The sequence below is a fragment of the Sciurus carolinensis genome, chromosome 11 (genome assembly GCF_902686445.1).
Source record: "Sciurus carolinensis chromosome 11, mSciCar1.2, whole genome shotgun sequence".
Lineage (NCBI taxonomy): Eukaryota > Metazoa > Chordata > Mammalia > Rodentia > Sciuridae > Sciurus > Sciurus carolinensis.
In genome coordinates, this window is record NC_062223.1 from 104,931,715 (window position 1) to 104,946,249 (window position 14,535).

The window sequence follows — 14,535 nt, forward strand, 5'->3', positions numbered from 1 at the left end:
ACAGATTATGCATCATGATGATTAGTAGAACATATAAATCAGTGGCAATATACAAACACTACTAAAAAGTCACATCTGAGAATTGATTTAAATTTTCAAAAATAAACATTAATCAATATCTGATTCAGAAGAAAATATAATTCAATGTCAAAATTTTGGTAGGTAGCAAATAGATGGCTAAAAATGACACAAGAAATCTCTCTCTCTCTCTCAATACAAAGTATGAAAATTTTGGCAAAGATTACAGAGAGACTCTATTGAAACCACCTACCTCAATTTCCTGCACCTGTTTTCTTCTATGAATAAGAGCTCATCCCACTGACCCTGTTTGAGATAAAGAAAAAGAGAATAGCCACATGTATTTATTCAGGCAGCTAGGCTATAGACTACCAGGAAACATGCCCACAGGTATCTCCCCTGAGAATTCAACTCCAGTATCACTCACTCTATTTTATTCCCTCTCTCTCTCATTCTCTCTCTTATTCAGTTTTTGTGTATGTATCTATACAAAAAATTTTGCTCTATCACATTTGTTAGTTTATCAGTCAATGTTTCTTCATTGATTGTGGCTGCAAAGAAACTCAGGTCAGACAATCTCAGTAATCCTTCACATTCCTATTCCTAAAGTTCTATGCCTGCAATCCACAAACTGAAGAATGAAGGGAGGGGGAAGAGAGAAACAGTATGTGTTTTCAATATATTGGTTATTCTACATGTCTAATATATCCTTTTCAAACTCACTTAAGATCTAAATTCCTGACCGAGTGATTATATCATTTTGCTGGTTAAAAACTAAGCAGCAAATGCCATTTCAGTGAAGATATCCATTTAAGTAAAGAACATGTAAGTCACAGTAAGAAGTCAAGTTTCTTCCTGATTTTAAAGTTGTCTTCCAAATGGATAAACATTGATAAATTTAGAAGGTGATCTTTGGGGTCAGAGTGGTCTGAGGTTAAGATTTGCCGTGTAAACTATCAACGGTCCACTCATTTTTATTACTATCATTCCGGTGTGTAGATAAACTATTTTATCCCAGACACTATTTAAATCACTACCAATTAATTGTTTTGCTCTTCTTAAGATCTTTCATGTTTGTATCTGTTTTTAACATATGCGATACAGTTATATTATTTGTTTTAATGTTTTTGCTTACTAATTCTAAGGTCTCCATCATTTTGAGAGGGCTTTGATTGACTTATATTCTCATCATAAATTATGCTTCTGTGATCATGTTCATGACTTTAATCTTGTGAATTTGACATTTTAGGTGTACTGGATTTTTTTTATATTTCTAGAAATATCCTTGAAATCAGAAAAAAATATCAACATTTAATCTTCATTTCATTACTTAATCTAATTATGCTTAACAGTTCTTATTTGTAAAATGGGGACAATAATTGTGCATAGCACCTTGGGTTATTGCTTAAAGTAAGCATCATTTCACTGAGCAGTTATCATTGCTCACATACTTATTGTTGCAAAATTTGTATTAGTTAAGTAGTGTTGTTATTACCCCTAGAAAACAAATTAACAATGGAAACCTACAGATTTTCTGTAACCTTGCTGAGGCCATACAATTGATAAGTGTGAATTTGAGATTTAGATTTAGGAGGTCTCACCCTGGAGATAAATTTCTCTTACCCACTAAGACAAGTAATGATAAACTCTGTCATGCATGCTTATGTGAACAATGCTTGGCGTTTAGCTGCAATTCAATGAAGTCATTTGCCTGTCATTTTAAAACATATAATATCATTAATGTCGTCTTTCAATACTATGTTTATTTATTCATTAAACATGTATTGAATACCTATTATGTGCCAAGCATTGTTCTTGGTTCTGGGATATAGAAGTAAAGAAAAAACTACTTACCCTCTGGAGCTTACATTCCAGCGTGTGGAAGGATACAAAACATAAGATAGTTAAATACAATATGTGATGTTTTATATTACTCATAGTAAAAAAATAAAGAAAATGGGGAACAGCAAGAGTCAGGTATACAATTTTAGATGAACTATGGGAAGCTTTTAATCATGGGCATAGACCTTTATTAACCTCATTTTATTCATTGAGTGTGCAGAAATAATGATACTCATACAATCTTAAAAAATTCTGTGAGAATTAAAATTATATATATATATGAGCACAATTTATAAATCACATGAATAAAAACATATGCCATATCAAATGCTGAATAAACATGGCATTCAATATTTAATTTGGAACGAAATGTTTAGGAAGAAAGATCTGGAAAAACCATAAACTATAGGAAAAGCTACATATTATGGACCTGGAGAGAAGTTAAGTAAGACTGATGTTTGAGTTAGAAGGCAATATCCGGCACAACATGAGTATAAAGTATAAACATGTTATATTTTAACTAGTCTTCCTGTATTAGAGTCATGGGTGACTCTAATAATGTCACTATACCAAATCAAACTTCTGGATTCCATGACTTTCTGTATTGGACAGTCAGTTTTATTGATGTAACTTGGAATGTCTTCCCCAGGGGTCAGACCTCTCTGAGCTCATGTCATAACTTCTACAGATAATTTATTTTAGGGGTAGCAAATTTCTTTTTCTCTAAAATTATGTTTGTTTGTTTTTTAATGATTTTAAATAGGACTGAATACTCCCATGGGCCATGTGAAAGTGAAGTTAAAAGTCACCCAGTGGAAACTGCAGCTGAAATGCCCAGCACTCTTGTATCCATGTTCCTACTCTTTACCATGTTCTATTTCAGCCTTTAGTAGAAGTGCATCAGAGACAGCAGGGAGAAGTGAGCTGTGTGAGTAAGGAGCTGTGATGGGTGCTGTTCTCTTCAGGCAGAACCTGAATGTTAATGTGAAAGTCAAATATGCATGGACATGTGTGGACATGGATTCTTTAGGTAAGATCAAGGAAGTATGACATGGATATGGAGTGAACCCAGAGAAGCAAAGCTGAAATCAAGACACAGCAAGAGCGCGAGGAATTAAGACATAGCCAGCATATGGAGACTAGAACTTCAGTCACAACAATCAGGGGTTAGTATATAAAAAGATTCTTAATAGAGGCAGTGATACCATAGCCCAGAAGTTGCTTCTTTGCTGTGCCCTTGGGAGAAGACCAAATCCTGAATAGCTCCAGTTCACAGGGCAGTGACTTACCAGTTGGAAGTTGACATAACTGTCATAGCTCCATATCTTCTTAATAAGTCCTGGCACCCCTGAACCTCAGAGCTTCAGCAGTCATTGGTGGATGAAATTACAAGTAGATGAATGGCTAATCTAGTGATGCTCTCTTTTTCCAACTCTGAAAGACAGGGTGTGTCAGGGAGCACATTTAACAACATGCCATCTGTGTTTTCCTACTAAAATCATTCAACAGCATTGGACTAAATCAGGGAGCAATGCTCACTTGTACACAGGTATGAAAAAAAGAGATGAGAAAGAGTAAGATCACAACAGAGACTAAAGTAGATATCTCAGTTAAGATTTCAGGGCTCTGTGTGTAATCAAGACTTTGTGTCTGCTCCTCAGACTCATACCATGTCAACCTCACATCAGCTCTGATTTCCCATGACCATAATCTAGAAGCTGCGTGCTTCCCCTCCTACCACTTATCCCATGCCCCCTCTTAATTGCTAGAACTACCAACCTAACCATTCAGCTTGAGACAGACTTGGACATGTTATTTTAGGTTATTTTTTTCAGTCTCATGCAATTAATTAAGGACTGAGCCTCATCAAGTATCCTTTTTAATGAGTTTTCACATCTGTCTTCGTGTTAATGTCCAGTGTCAGCCTTTTAGTTCAGGATTTTTTTTTCATATTTTTTTGGAACACTGCACTTGACAACTGAGAGGTGTTCATCACATCTTTTATCTCCTAATTCCCTTCCTTTTAGTGGTCTTCCTGAGCAACAACAACAAAAAAATTGACAATTCCCTGCAAAACTATTTACTACTTCCATGTCTCATACTACTTATGGGTTGAAATCCATACTCAATAATATGGTTCCAAACAACCACATGTACTGTTCCAGGCACAGTGTGCATCTGCATGAGAGAAACCTTCTGGTTGGTTACTCTTCCACTCTTTTCCTGATAACCTCCTACTTATCCCTGAAGGCTCCTAAGTGTGATCTCTCTGAACCATCCCTTGTTTCACCCATATGAGATAAATTTGTTTACCTCCTTCACTGGACTGTCAGGAGATACTCTGCCTCTAAATGTTAAATATTGTTCAGCATCCTCTGCACAGAGCTTGGTGCTTAGTAGGTCCTTGGTGATTATATAAGGAATATTGAAAAGCTTAACTTTAGATTTCTTTCATTCCACTGTGAAAAACAACTTATATTACCCAATGTATATTCTTAATGATTCTAACAAATGTTCTACAAACTTCACAATATATGATTTTGTTGCAAAATGAATAAAGACATTACTTCTCTTATTTGACTATCTACACTGATTTTTGAATATTCACAGCAATTACTTTATAAAATACGTGCATGTGTGTTATGTGTGCATGATATATGTTTTTATATGTGTTCTAAAATAAAAGTTGGATATATTCTATACAAAAGAAGATGTGCATTTTTAATTACTATAATACATAATACAAAGGTTTTTCTTCAACTTTAGAATGAAATAAAAGTCTCATTCACATAGTCTGGAATTTTTTTTTCCTTGGAGACTATTAATGATTAACTGAAATCAAAATGGTGTTAAGAAGCCAACACTGTTCATCTTAGGTCTCATCCATATCAGTACCAGGTATATATAGTAAGTACACACATAGGTATATGATTTTATGATCTTCCTGAGGCTATCTTTTAGAGTCTACTCATGCTCATGAAGATATTGAAAAAAATGTATAGTTTTGAGTTAAAAATGCTGCAATTTTGTATTAAAAGTGACAGAAACAATACTGAAATACAAATACTACTATCAGGTAATGCTCTCATTTTATGACCTGATTTAGTAATTAAATGTGAAATAAAAATGCTATTCAAAAGGAAATTAGCATCTTCCATTCTTCCATATATTTAGGACAGACAGTATCCATTTTGAACATATGTCAAATCAACAAAGAATGTTGATAAATTGATCAATTGATTATTTTAGTGCTAAAGCACAATAGAAATATGTGTAAAAATGTAAGAGCTTACTTATTTTTCTATTACTCATTCCTATTAAAATATACACATGTATATTTATAGATATATGGATGTATATATATATACATATATGTGTTTACATATATATTTCTAGTTGGATACTTGTACCTTTCAATTCATAATAGAGACAAACAATTTGAAATTTAAAAAATTTTGCAGCCTAGTAAATTATGGTCAAATATTGCTTCAAACTTTTCTGCTGGTGTCCAACAATTAATTTTAAATTTGTATGTAATCTATATTTAGTAACCTTATTAAAGCCATCTCAGTCTTTAATTTGGAAGCCCAACACAGAGGAAACATAAAAATATTTTTGTAAAATGACTTATTTATGGGCTCAAATCTTTGGAATTGCATTCAACCATTTGTGATTTATCTGTCCTGTAAGCAGTGTATGTATTTTAAAAATATGAAGCAAAATAAAAATAAAATGACTCAAGGAATATAAAAGAATTACCTAACTACTTAATAAAATCATGATGTTTATAAACCAACCATTGTAACTAAGCACAAAGTATAAACTTCTTAAATTTCCAGAAATCTAAAATATTTTGGTCACTGAAGTAGAGACATGGGTAGATGTTTTGTTAAGGAGGAGACCTGGACATAGCTGTTCATGTCTTGCACAATCTTGCAGATTCAATTAGTCTTTTTCACTTTTTTACACTTGTCATTACTCATGGGTATTATGGTTTAGATGTGAGATATCCCCCAAAAGCTCATGTGTATGAGAATTCAAGGTTTAGAGGTGAAATGCTTGGTCTATGAGAGCCTCAACCCAATCAGTGAATTAATCCCCTGAGTGGTAACTGAGGGCATGTAGGATATGGCTGGAGGAGGTAGGTCACTGGGGGCAGGCTTTTGGGATATATATTTTGTCCTTGATGAGCAAAAGCTCTCTCTCTACTTCCTGAGCACATGAGCCAATTTTCTACACCACACTATTCCATCATAATGTTCTACCACACCGGGAGCTGTGAGGAATGGAGCCGGCCGTCTATGGACTAAGACCTCTAAAACCATAAGCCACCAAATAAACTTTACTTCCTCTAAAATTGCCCTTGTTAGATCTTTCAGTCAAAGCAGAGAAAAAGCTGATCAAAACAATGGGTTATGTATTCATGAATTTTTCCATTTACTAAATTTTATTCATAACTATGGAATCAATAGTCACCATACCTTCATGGTCATTTGTATATAGCAAGATCAAACAAGCTGATGCCAAAGTTCCTCCTCTTTGTTTCAGCTCTCACATTAGAAACTACTGTCCTTTTCCCTGTCAGTCTGGTTCCACATTTTCCACCTTTTTTTTGCTTTTTGATTATTTCATGTTTAAAAACTTTAAGTGTAGTCCTAAAGTCCTGTCCAGTGCTCCTGAGTGCAAGAAGGCTGTTCTGTGTTTCACAGACAGAACATACATGTTCTATAAGCCTCCTTCAGATGTGTATTGCAGTACCGTTGGCTGAGTCAGGGAAAAATGAATCAAGTTTATATATTAAATAAGTGGTCTTTAAACAAAAAGTATATAAAACAATGTGATGTACTGATTGGTTGATGAAAATGTTGTGACTGGAAGCTGGTAGAAACTAACCCCATAACACTAGGGCAATGGTTTAGAATTTTCCAATTCAAGGTTTGTGGCAACATTTTAGAATACGACATCTGCAAATATTGAGAATCAATTGCATTTGTATTTCAGATGTGGTCCTTTTTCTTCTTAATACTGTCAAGAGAATTTGAAGACTGTTTATAGGTTTCTAAATTGGCACAAAGTAATAACAAGAACAATAATAATAGCTCTATGAAATAACATGTGCCAAGTATGATATTAGAAGCTTAATATGTTAAAACTATAAATCTCTATATACAGATATGAATAATACATAATTTATGAAAGCCTATATTACATTTGTTAATTAATCATTAGTGGGTTTAATACATACTTTCCATAGGCATTAAAGTTTCATGAGAGCAAAATACAGGTCTGAATTTTCATTGTTGAATAATCACAAATAAGTTCATATACTAGGCATAGATAAATATTTGTAAAATGATAGATAAATGCTTGTAATAACATCTGAAAGATAAAGATTATAAACTTCCTTTTCATTAACCAACAAATAGGCTTATAAATTAAATAGCCTAAATAAGTCTTTACATTGCCTAAGCGTAGTATCAATAAATAGGTAGTTTATATAATTTATTTTTCAAACTGAGATAACCTTGAAAGATAAAAGTGGGGACTAATATGTATAAAATTATATATTTTAAAATATCTATTGATCATCAGATTAGTTTTATATTCAGGTATACCGGTATTCATTCACAAAGGTTACTTTAGAAATGTATTTTATACTATTAATAAAAATGACATATTTCCATATACACTAAAGAAAAATAAACATTTGTCTTGATTAGCTGAATATAAAATGACATAAGGAAAATTTTCATCTATATTCATATATTTTGGTCAATTGCTAATAGTATCTTGGTATTTTTTCTAAAATCTTTTTTATAAGGTTTAATTATTTGTATGTTGTCCTAAAAGTTCACGAAATATTCTTTTTATTGTATACATCTTCAATTAACTATTTTCTGTGAGCTATAATAATTTTAATTGAGAAAATATTTGCTCTACCTGATATACAAGCTATGTCCTCAAATTCATTTCCAACCTATTGTATTTTTTAATACAATAATTTTGAATATTTTTGTGAATTGTGTGAATATTTTAACCTAATTTATTTCATAGATATTGTCCAAATATATGTCAAATCTTAATATACTAAATGATATAAATTACAGATCGATAATTTCTGGAAAAGGGAAATAAATGAAATGAGTATTACTAAGAGGAGAGCTCTGATTCTGAGATGACAAAAGGAGGAAGGTCTTGGGTTCCCAACAGAACCATTTCTCTGGGGAAAATTACAAAATAAAAACATGATCATTTAAAGTTTCTGTAAATTATCATGAATACATGTTGAGTGGAGAAATATTCACTCAAAAATGTCATTGATTTTCAGAATAGTCATAATCTGTGGCATGTGAACTTCAGTTTCCTCATCTCCTTTTTAGAGAAGCAACTCTGGGTAGGTAAAGAAGACAGGAGCTCATTAACCCTTAGCTTCTAGAAGTCACAGGCAATGGTGAGGTCAAGGAATATGGGGCTTGATGATTTAGCAGTGAATTTGGTAGAGATCATTGCTGATATAGAGAGAAACATCTTCAGTGGAGCAATATGTCTGAGAGTCTAATGAAAGAAAGTTTTGTGTAAGAGAATGGGAGAAGAGGAAACTAAGAAATGAAGTATGTTATTTCACCCATAAAAGGAAGCAGAGAAATGAAACACTTAGCATAGAGGTTTGCCTACTTGAAATAATCAATGCACTGTGGTAATTATATAATTTTTAATCAAAATTTAGAAATATATTTTACTGTATAATGAGCTTATCAAGTGCATTGACTACTATATATTTTAATATCCAATGACTTAGGATAGGACTTTGCATTCAATTACTAATCAATTGGTATCTAATAAATGAAAAATCTTAAAAACAAATAAATACATGAAGGTATAAATCCTTGTGTAATTGCTGGGACTGATATAGTTGCAACTTTTACAAGTAGATAGAAAATATTGCCCCACACATGTTGAAAATGACCCTTACTTAGATAAGATGAACTGAAACACTTAATGAGATAATTTAGGTAAAATTTGCTGACATATTTAATTAAAGAGCTTTTGTTGTTTAATACAGTAATATTTAAATTTAAATAGAGTTTACTTTAGGAGTAGAAAATGTGATATCTTTCTTTATCATTCATAAATATCCTGGCCCACAATCCTGTAACAAAAAAAACAGTAAGAATGAAGACACTAAGGCCCAGTGAAAACTATGTTTATGCTTAAGTTCCATTAGCAATGAACTGCAGCATAGAAATACAGTTGGACAAAAGAGCATAATGTAAGGAGGGAACCCAGTAAGACCATCTATTCAGATAGTTTTTGTCCTAAAGTGGACATTCCTTCTGTCCACTTTGTGGAGAAGGACCCATGAGGAATGAAGATCTTCAAGAGAAGAGGGGGAAGGGAGAGAATGTCCTTTCTGTTTTATGACCTGCTTTGTGGAGAGTAGTCCTGGCTTCTAGTAAAAAAGAATTCTGGTTCCTATGACTTGCAAAGAAGAAGAGGAGTCAAAAATAGAGTGTAGGAGAAGGTTAGAAAGACTCCTTATGAGGTTTTTCCAATCTCCTTTAGTCAAGGTGCTTAGCACACCAAAGTACTGTATTTTAGAGTATTGTATTCTGAGCCCCAACATTAAATTTTAGACAAGAAGTGTTCATTTTTAGACAAATTATCCCAGAAATAAGATGATGAAGTTGACCAGTTGTAGTTTTGATTATGTAAGTTATGATTCATAGCAGCTAAAATGATCAGTATTCAGCATTTTCTGAAGGTTAAGGATAAAAGTTTAAATGGAAATAATTTTAAAATGTCTTCAACATCAGTTCCAAATTCTCCTGCATTAATTCTCATGTTTTAAATTAATGATTTATGCAAGTTTTGCAAACTCATTGGGGATAATTGAATCCTATTTGCATGGATACCAAAGTAGTGTGTCCTTTTCTTGTTTCTGACAGGCCACTGACACTGATGGACAAGAAATAGATAATTAAACAGAAAAGTTAAATTACCCTCTTTTCCACAATACATGTTATACAAACTACATTACTTACTGTGCAGGATAATTAAAACTTTAAAAATTGGTATTAATCTTAAATTTAGCAAGTATCTTAATGCTTTAGAATATGTTAATATAAAACACTGACTATAAATGAAAAATGTTTCACTTATGCATTTGTATTCATAGGAGTTTAAGAGAAAAATGGAAATCTTTTGTCATAAAGATAAATCTTTCCCACCCTTTATTTTATTTTATTATTTATTTTCAGTACTGGGATTCAATCCAGGGACGCATAACAACTGAACCACATCCCCAGACCTTTTTATATTTTATTTTGGGAGAGGGTTTTCCTAAGTCACTTAGGGCCTTGCTAAGTTGCTGAGGCTTGGCTTTGAACTGGTGATCCTCCTACCCTAGGCTCCAAAGCCACTAGAATTACAGGTGTGCACCACTGTGTCCAGACCTACTCTTTATAATAGTGCTGAAAAATCGTATTGACAAAGCAACTTTCTTTTAACTTATTTAATAAATCTGCCTCTATTACACTGAGTGAAATGGAGACTTCTCTTTGAGAATGTACTTGAGTGAATTAGTCATAGTGTGTTAAAATTTGTATATTTTGTTTGACCAACACACTCTTCATACTCCTGGAAGAAAAAATCATTTTGTTTTTCCACCTTGAACTAAATAAAAAGGCATACTTAAAAAAAAAAGAAGGAAAAAGAAAAAAAAATCAGTAAGAAGTTTACAAAGATAGACCAGGCAAACCATCCTTTTTCTATTATTAAATGATTCATAATATTCTCTAAGAAATGTACATTTAAATGAGATCCTTAACTTTATCCTCTAAGAGTGTGATTATGATTAAAGAAGAATATATATATATGTGTGTGTGTGTGTGTGTGTGTAAATAGGCACACATATACATAAATACACATATACATACATACGCACATGCATACATATGACTATACTTCGTTTGATGGGCTTCTAGTCATCCCTCAAATTTCAGTACCACCACCTCCATGGAGTCTGCCTTGTCTGGATGTCTCCAGTACTCAGCTTGTACCAGTAACACAGCAAGGGGGTACTGTTAAGGGCTATGCCATGCGAACTTGCCAAAGATGGCGCCTGGCAGCCAGCCAGAAGCTGTTTTGATCCCATTGGAGGTACGCGTGCACAGGTGTTCTCAAGTGCTCCTGCTTGCGCCTGCTCCTGATTGGGCAGCTGGCTCCTCGCCTGATCTCAACTTGTGTGGCTCCACCCTCCACCTCTTGGAGGGAATATAAGCGGACAGTAGGTAGTAGAGAAAGGAGCAGCAGCAGGCAGAGAAAAGCGGCAAGAAGTAAGCCACGACAGTAAGAGGAGCAACTAGCAGAAAGAAACAGAGAAGCCATTAGCAGAAAGGAAGAAGAAGAAGCGGCAAGCAGATAGAAGCAGTGAGTAGGGGCAGCGACGGAAGGCAGATCACAGAGCGGAGAACTGAGAACACATCTTTAGGTTGCAGATCACAGATCGTAGTACGCAGAACACATCACTGGGGCGCCTTGGGTAGATGCACCCTTAGTTCACAGGATGCAGGATGCACCTTTAAGCAGAATCAGCAAAACTAAGAAAACATGGATCTCTGAAAGTGTAGTCTCTCTCTCTCTTAAGCAAAGTCTTTCTCTCCTATAAGCAAAGTCTCTCTCTCTCTCTCTCCTCTCAAAGCAAGCAAACCTCATTTCCTCTATCCTCTATAAACAGGCGAGCAAGGAAGGAAGTAGCCTAGAAATAGAAGTGGCTCAGTTTCCAGTCCACCACCCATAGAGACCCGTGCAAAGTGTTGCTGCAGGCGGTGACAAATAACTGTGGATTTGGCACCACAGAGAGCCAGCAACAGGATACATCTTATTCATCTGCCTATCCCAACCTCTGTACTTCATAGGTGCTCAATAAATTTTGAGTAAAACATCCCACTCTAAGTGACAAGATTTGGGACTATATTCTTTACTGCTCTGTCCCTAGTTTCTAATATTATCTTAAAATTAACAGGTGACAAAACGTGTTTATTAAGTGTATGTTCTGATTAAAAATCTTAAAAGGCTCTAATGTGCAATGCATAATAAGTATTACCATCCATTCAACATCAAGTTTGTTGCACTCCAAAGACATTAGAAATTATCCTATATTATGTCTAATATCTCTCTTGTTCATCTCTGTGTCATTAAATCCAATTTTTTTTTCAAATTTCCACTGCCTTCTAAATGCATCCTGGATTTTCTCCTAGAATTAGAGTCAAGTTATGCAAATTGAACTTCTATATATGTGTTTTAATTTTTCTTTTTGTTAAAGAGCCTTTGTATCTCTTTGTTATTCATCATCACATGAGTGTGTTGGTTTCATTCATTTTTTCATCTCGTCACTTTCTAGGTTTATTCAACCCTGCTGATGATCCACCCTCACTTCTGACCTTTTCCATTCCTTCTAGAATGCAGCATCAAGTTTTTCTTAGTCTTTATACTTGACTTGTGTTAGTTTTCTGCCTGGTTTAGCTTTCCTGGATTACTAAATGTAGGATTTACCTGTTCTTTTTCTATACCATACTCCTATATTTTCAATCATTTTCCCATTTACACTTTAATTACTCTCAATTTATTATTAAATAGAAGTTCAATTCCTAGGTTTAGGGAATTGAAAAAGTTATCTATAATCCGGACGCAATTTATTTTCATAGTACTACCATTGTATTTTCTGCATTTTGCAAGCATGTGGCTAAACTCCTTTCATCTCTTCCTATTGCATTCCTACATCCACTGAGACCCATCTCTAATGCTACTCCCTCCCTATGCACATGCCAGATGACAAACTCCAGTGCAGTGTTCCATGTGACATACCTACTGTCACATGGAACTGTCATAGCCTACTGTCATTTCTGGTCCATATAAGGCCCTGTCCTGTTGTATTCACTTATTTATTCTCTTTTACCCCATCACCAACCCTATGTAGCTTTTCAAAACTGAAGGATTTTCATGGGTACTCTTATCTTTGTGTCCTGGTTATGATTTATAAATGGCATTGTGCTATAAAATATGTTCTACTTTTTCTTTTTTCATGCAGTTCCATACGTTTTGGAGATAGATCCATTTTTCAGTGTGTGCACCTAGTCCCTTGCTTCTAATTGCTACATCTCACCCACTAACCCAATATTTACACTGCAGCCTGAATAATCTTTAAAACCACAATTCTGATTATGTCATTCAGCTGCTTTATATTCTTTGGTGATTTTTTAATTCAATTGGGATAAACTCCAAAATCCTCAACAGGTCCATAAGGCCTTAGAGACTCTGGGAAGTATCTGTCTAGCAAGTCCCATCCTTGCCATTCTCCTTTGATCTTCATGTCCCAGTCACACTGGCCTGCAGCTCCTCAAAAGTGTTCCATTTTCCCTTTGCTCTTTGTAAATGGTGTTCTCTTTTCCTTAGGCATCATCTTAAATTTCACTTTCTCAGATAAGCATTGTACAACTGGCCAAATAAATCAGAGGATCAAGTTTCAAATATTTTTTCACATCATATGCTTTTATTCTACTTTACAAATCTTTATTTATTTTTATTTCTGTATTCAATTCTTTAATATCTTTCTTACCCAGTATAGCATCAGTTTCAAGAAGGCAGAGGCCAGGTGGCTTCTTTGATCTTCAGATAATCTCGTTTCTACCCATGGAAAGTCCTCAAATTAAAAAAAAATGTTAATTTTACAGAAGTAGCTTACCCAAGATCACCAAACAAATTAAGGTCAAAACCAGGAAAATAACTTAGTAGCTCTCTTCTTCCTGTACTTGGAATTCAATGAATGTAGGGTTGTGCTATGTTCTTATGTCTAGTCCCAGTTCAATGCCTTGTACACAATAGGTGCTCAACAACTACTGAAGAATTAAAACAGAAATAGCAGAGATGCAACTGTGGATTATGTGGTTTTATATTGATGTTAAAGGGTTACTGGAGATTTATGTTAAATATGCAGAACTTGGGATTTACTGGCAAAAGAAAACTGCCATTTCTATTCCCTCAAAGTAGACATTACATTTTCTTTATAACTTTACCAGGTTGAAAACTTCTTCCTTTTTTGTCATTAAGGTCAAGCTGTTATCGGGAGATTCTGACAGAAAATGTCACTCAAAATGTGGAGGAAGCTAAGTTTCAAACTGCAGTTGAAGAGAGAGAATCAATTTATAAGTGTGCAATTCATGCTCATATTAATAAGGGAAAAGACTAATGACCTCTATACTTAAAAGAGGATGGATGGATCAAGTTTCTTAGGATATTTCCTTTACTTTAGGAGAACTAGAATAATAAACTGTCATTTTCTCCAACTTGGTTTATGCCTGAGCAGGTTTTATCAATGGGCCTGTCATGATGCTGAAATTGGAAGCTCTTGCTATGTTGTTTCATGAATCTAATTATCTTGAATCCTTGCAGTATCAGCAAGAGAGAGAGAGAGGGAGAGAAAGAGAGAAAGAGAGAGAAACTTCTAAAGAAGTTCTTAAACAAAAATTTTTTTTAAAATTTTAATTTTAACTGTATTAGGAAACTTGCCACACATATGTTCACTAAGAGGTATTAATTAATCAATTTTTCTATATTTTAATTGGTGCATTATAGTTACACATAATGGTGAGAATTTTTTGTCATGTTCTAGTCAAT

At 34.0% G+C, this 14,535-nt stretch overlaps 1 long non-coding RNA gene across 1 annotated transcript; it reads right to left on the bottom strand.

The window, feature by feature from the left end:
* Nucleotides 1-271: 271 nt before the first annotated feature.
* LOC124960520 (uncharacterized) lies at nt 272-13,558 on the bottom strand. The gene is made up of 3 exons (XR_007104098.1): nt 13,478-13,558; nt 3,150-3,294; nt 272-324 (listed from the first exon to the last, which is right to left on the bottom strand). It is a non-coding gene; the product is annotated as an uncharacterized LOC124960520 (long non-coding RNA).
* Nucleotides 13,559-14,535: the final 977 nt, after the last annotated feature.